At 30.7% G+C, this 6,055-nt stretch overlaps 1 long non-coding RNA gene across 1 annotated transcript; it reads right to left on the minus strand.

The window, feature by feature from the left end:
• Window positions 1–966: 966 nt before the first annotated feature.
• LOC126878807 (uncharacterized) lies at window positions 967–2,858 on the minus strand. The gene is made up of 2 exons (XR_007695795.1): window positions 2,395–2,858; window positions 967–1,147 (listed from the first exon to the last, which is right to left on the minus strand). It is a non-coding gene; the product is annotated as an uncharacterized LOC126878807 (long non-coding RNA).
• Window positions 2,859–6,055: the final 3,197 nt, after the last annotated feature.

Below are 6,055 nucleotides of genomic sequence, written 5' to 3' on the forward strand. Positions count from 1 at the left end.
TAATTATTGCGCATTTCTTGGCATACAGTTTAGAATTTTATATTCACCATTGGCGTGCGTACGGGTAATAGACCGGGTAATATGGCCCGTATGCACGCCAATGGTGAATATAAAATTCTTAATTGTACAGTAGAACCCCGCAAATCCGAACCCCGCTAATCCGAACGTTTGGCAAATCCGAACCAACAGAAAGTGAAAAAAATTAAATAATTCAAGACAAAAACTTAAAAACATTTTTATTATACAGAGTAAAACCAAAAAATTGAACAATGTATGATTAATAGGATTTTGACATTTCAAATTTCTTAAAAATGAATACATACTTCCCTAATAACACAAAACATTCCATGAATGTTCCTAGAATGTACACACAGGACATTGAAAACATTCCTGGAATGTCCCCAAATGCACACGAATGTCCCTGGAAAGTCCCAGGAAAGTGCTGTGTCAGCATTTTAAATATTCTTAGAATGTTCTGTTGGAACATTCCATGAATGTCTACGAATGTTCTTTGGACATTCACAGTCTATTTTTTAGACTGAATGTCTTGTTGGAACATTCCATGAATGTTCTTTGGACATTCACAGTATATTTTTAGACTGAATGTCTTGTTAGAACATTCCATGAATGTCTACGAACGTTCTTTGAACATTCACAGTATATTTTTTAGACATTCACTGAAATATATCGTCAGTAATGTGACAATACCTCCTATATGTTTTTTCATGAGGTTTGCAGGAGACAAAAAACATTTTTTAAGGTCACTTTCTGTTTTCGTACGTATTCTGACTTTTTTGTAGTAAATCGATAGTTGAATTTACTGCAAAACAAGTCAAAAAATATATGAAAACAGGAGGTGGCCGAAACAAGTTTTTAGTCTATCTTACAAATCTCTTGAAAAAAACAGATAGGAGGTATTGTCACATCACTGACGATATGTGACCATACCAAATAATACATCCTTGATAAATATAAACATTTTTATTGCAAAAAATCTTTACATACATTTTTTAATGTAATTTACTGACATTCCTAAATATTATAAAAAAATGTGTCACATTTGCTTTGTAAACCTTTCTTTTGCTTTTCGTAGCCACATATTCCGTTTCCTTTCTGGTTTTTTGTAGACCACTTCTCTCAGCTGATTCTAAAAGAAAATAAAATAAAAGGTAATTTTTCTATCCTTTACAATTAACAATCAGAAGAAATATTATTTACAGGTAATAATACGCATAAATAATAATAATAAAAAAATAAATATTAAATAATATTTAAATAAATAATAAATAATATTTAATAAATAAAATAATAATAATGAACATTTTGTATTTTGACAACGACATCCGACGTGGAAGTAGAAACCTTAATAAAATTATTTTTTCAAGTAAATTGTGGCTTATTTCCTCATTAGAATAGTTAATTACAAAAAAGCCACAAAGAAATAGATTTTTCACAAACAAATAAGTATTTAGTATTCATTATATTTATTGTTTTTATTATTTACTTTAATGTCCTACTGGTACGTTATTTGACAAATAATGACATTTCGAAGTCTGTTAAGTATGATATAACGCCCTTGGGCATTAAATTTAAATAACGACTTAGATACTGTCAAGTTGACAAATATCAACCTAAGTAAAACTATGGTTACCACAATTATGTTACTACTGTTACTGGTAAATGTACTTATTTAAAAACTAATCAATTCAAAATTCATTCAAATTTTTCGCATATAAAGAATAATTTAGTCAGACATTAAACGTTGAAGGCACCACAGGTATTATAATAATAACGCTTTCGGTCAACGTATATCCCTCAGGCCCTTGTTAAAAACACCATTGACCTCAAGCGTTATTATCCTTATAATACCCTTGGTACCTTAATAACTGTAACATAAGATTATACCTTAATTCTTGTTTTCTATTTCTGATGTTTTTATTTATTTACATTGAATATTAATCTGTTTTGTTGTATAATCTACTTCGCAATAATTATGTGATATATTTGACTTAAAATGAATTCAAAAATTTTTTGCAGTTGGGCAACAATGTCAACTTAGATCTCCGATGTAGATAATGAATTACAACAGTATCTATATTGTACAGACTGTATTATTAATTAGGTTATTTATTTATTTATTTATTTATTGAAATATACATCCACCAGGTATAAACCCATAAAGGTGTACATAAGAAAACTACATACATTGACTGAACACTTGATGACAAAATATAAAATAAAATAAAGAATAACCAAAAATGTTTCTGTTGTTAATACACATACACAATAATAAACAAAGACCTTAATAAAGAAAAATAACATGGCATCAATTCGATAAGCTATTGCGTATTTCGCGTTTAAAGATGTTAAAACCAAGAAAAAAAATGCATATACCTGTGTGACATAAGCTATTGGAACAGCACAGTCTCTTAAATGAACAGATGAAAGTGAAGTTCTGTCAATATCTTTTTCTAAAAAGTGTTTTGAACATACTCCTCTATTAACAAATCTGATCTATACTTCATGTCTTCTTCGCAGGATCTTCTGGAAAGCTAAAAATACAAAATATATGCATTACTAAGCATTATTAACAAATTTTAGTTTTAAATAAAAAATATGATTAATGGACTCACAAAATATTATAAAACAGCTTAGAAATTGTTTATTAGTATAGTCGGTTCCCCAAACTCTGACACAACTGGCTAGTGATTTTAGTAGGTAATTTTTTTTGTTTTTGGCCAATTTTGCCAAAATTACAGTAATTATTAACTATTTAGTTATTATTTTTTTTTTGCCAATTTTACCAAATTGGCAAAATTATTTACTAAAATCACTAGCCAGTTGTGTCTGAGACTCAGTAGTACCGTTGATTGAAATATTGATATCTCAATCAACGGTAGTACTGAGACTGAGTTTAGCAAATCGACTATAATATTCTGTGTATTCATTAGTTGGTACTGCATATTATAGTGTGTGGTCTACCATCCTATTTATAAAGGCATACATTAGCAAAAACGCAAAAAGAATTACTTTAGTTTTACAAATCCTATTGTTATTATCTCTATTTACTATTTTAGTTAGGAATAAGCGAAGTTTGTGGCTTATTCACAATTATTATTAAAATAATAAATGGATATGACCAATTATTAACTTATAAAATAAAATAATAATTCTTCTGATTTATGCCTTTTATTCACTTTGTTATATCTAGGTTACTTAAAAGATTTTTTATGAATAGTATTATTAGGGTATTAATAGTATTAATTTATTTTCTGAAATACAGGGCATGCCTTCGTTTACATATTTGCATACTAACCTTTTAATGTTTTAATAGGGCTTTTCATTCACAGTCATTTGTTTGGAGCTTCTGTCATAATTGAAACGTTATTCCTGCAGATTTTTTTATCTACATTTGTTTCTGCTACTCCAACTGCGTTAAAAACAGGACACCATTTTATTCACTATGTTAATAATACTATTAAAGCTATTATAAAAGTATCCGAATTAAAAAAATATTCTTAAAAAGCAAATAATACAAACAACGATCCACCCACGGCAAAGCAAGGTGGCCAAGATGAAGATGCCAAGATGGCCGAAGCGAGGTCGTTGGTTGGTCGTTTTTAGTCACGTGATGCCCTCTCAAGCGCCATGCACAAAAATATATGCACGGCAAATTTGAAAATGAACGCAAAAGAAATAAATATAAATGCCTCTCTTGGGTTTTGCATAAGTTATAAGTATTTTTTTTATTAACAAAATCGCATTCCAAATTGAATATTCGCGAACAATAATTTTTATTACATTTGTATGTTTATAATATTGTATTAATTGAACTTGGGAAACTCTTTAAATTTGACATATTATTGCACTGTAGGCCTAAAGTGTCACTTAGTTTGTCTGGTATGTTATACGTAATGTTGTATCTGTTACACGTATGTATTATTTCGCAACTTAAAATATAGGAACATTGGTAGTATGTTCACAGAATGTCTTATGGTAACATTCCAGGAATAATTTAAACAGATGTTCACCGAATGTTCCCTAAATGTCCAGGACATTCAAATATTGATAGAACTTTGGTAGTACATTCCTGGAATGTTGTGTGTTGTTAGGGTTTATATGTAGTGCTTATAAAGGTTAAGTACAAACTTACTTCAGTTCTCTTGCAGTCAACTTGAGTCAAAAAATATTGTCCACACTCTATCGTTAATGTTTTGCGACTCAAAATCAACGACAACGAAAGCTTTGAATTATATCTATAAGGCTAACTTTCGGATAATCCGAACTTTTCGGAATCCGAACAGGGTCCCCCCCAATAAGTTCGGATTTGCGGGGTTCTACTGTATGTCAAATATGCGCAATAACTACCTCTTAAAACCCACCAAATATCATTTGCATATCTCAACCGGTTTTAGAGCAGTAAATAAATCGTCAGTTTGTAAAAAAAATTCAACATACCCTATCTCGAAAACGAAGCATTTGCGGATATATATTTATAAATGAAACGGTCATTATTTTTCATGCAGAATTTCCCCTTAAAGTTACACCCTGTATTGATCAAGAACGTTGCTAGTTGTTAAAATACCTAACTTTTTTATTATCCAACATAAGCGAATGAATCAAAAAGCAAAATGTTAAGAAAGACTAAGGCTACAGTTGAGTTTTAATTTCAATATTTTATATATGCTAGAATATTCCACAGGTTGTTCCGAACTTTGAGGAAAAAACACACTATCATTGTTACACCCGGTATAAAATAACACCTGTTTAGCAATAACATATTAAAAAAATCACTTAAATCGGCAAACAGGTGTAGGAAATACGAGACTTCAAAAATGACCAAATTTTTAGAGGTGCCGATTTCTATGCACGTAAGTTTATATTAATATACCCTCTTATATTTACAGAGAAACATCTATAAGCTTATATAAAAGCAAATTTAGCTAGACAGCTAGAATATATATTATTCTTCAAACCTTTGTTTAGCCGGACGATAAACATGGATTTGAGTAGAATAGATCCGCTGTATTTTCATCAGTGTAACAAAATTGTGGATTACTCTAAATATAGAGCACAAATCTCATGATAGCAAGAAATAGATAAGATTAGGTCAAATCTACGTCAACCAAACCCTAGTATATACAGCTACCTCGGCACCATAACAAATGAAGAATGAACCAAAAACCAGGATATCTCAAGAGCAATCATCGAAAAATTTAGATCTACCTTTAACCGGGTGAGGACCTCCTTCGGGAGCCACAACCCCGCCCTTGGTATAAAAGGAAGAATGCAGCGATGCTACGTCGTTTCTGTCCTTTTTTACGGTATTTAATCGATTTTGAACAAAGATTTATGCAGAACATTGGAAGCATTTGAGATGTTGCGATATCGGTAAATAATTAAGATCTTGTGAACTTACGAGTCGTAAATGAGGAGGTCCTCAGGAGAATGAGGAATAAACGCGACCACCATCAAATCTCGAGAGCTCAGAATCGACAGAGAGCTCTCAATATTTCTGACACATTATGAGAAATTAATCCAGATATGCCCTACTAGAATCCATCCTGAACCTGAACCATTTATATATCGAATGATTATCTTGGTATCGATATATTTTTTCAATAGTATCGATATCGATAATATTAAAGTAGTAAAGTAATTTAGTACCGATTCGAATGGTGTATCGTAAACTAAAATGCAATGTAAAATGTAATGTAATGTAAAGATTGTAACCTAATGGTTATTAACTATTGATTAAAAAAACCGAACACCGGTTTTTGGAATAACCGGTTTTTTTAAACGGTTATAACCGCAGGTTAAACCGTAAGTAGAAAAAACCGGTATAACCGAAAACCGGTGTTTTGTCAAAAACCGCCATCTCTAGTGTTTAAAAATGGTGTTTTATATTAGGTATTTCACCTTTTAGTCTTTGCTTGTACATTTCATTGTAATTTTTGACCTTAACCTTTAACTACCCGCGCATCAAGTTATAACATAACTACACGCGTGGCGTACTTTATACACCTCAAGAAAAAACACTTAAAAACAGTGGATT

This window comes from Diabrotica virgifera, chromosome 1, assembly GCF_917563875.1.
Source record: "Diabrotica virgifera virgifera chromosome 1, PGI_DIABVI_V3a".
Taxonomy (NCBI): Eukaryota; Metazoa; Arthropoda; class Insecta; order Coleoptera; family Chrysomelidae; genus Diabrotica; species Diabrotica virgifera.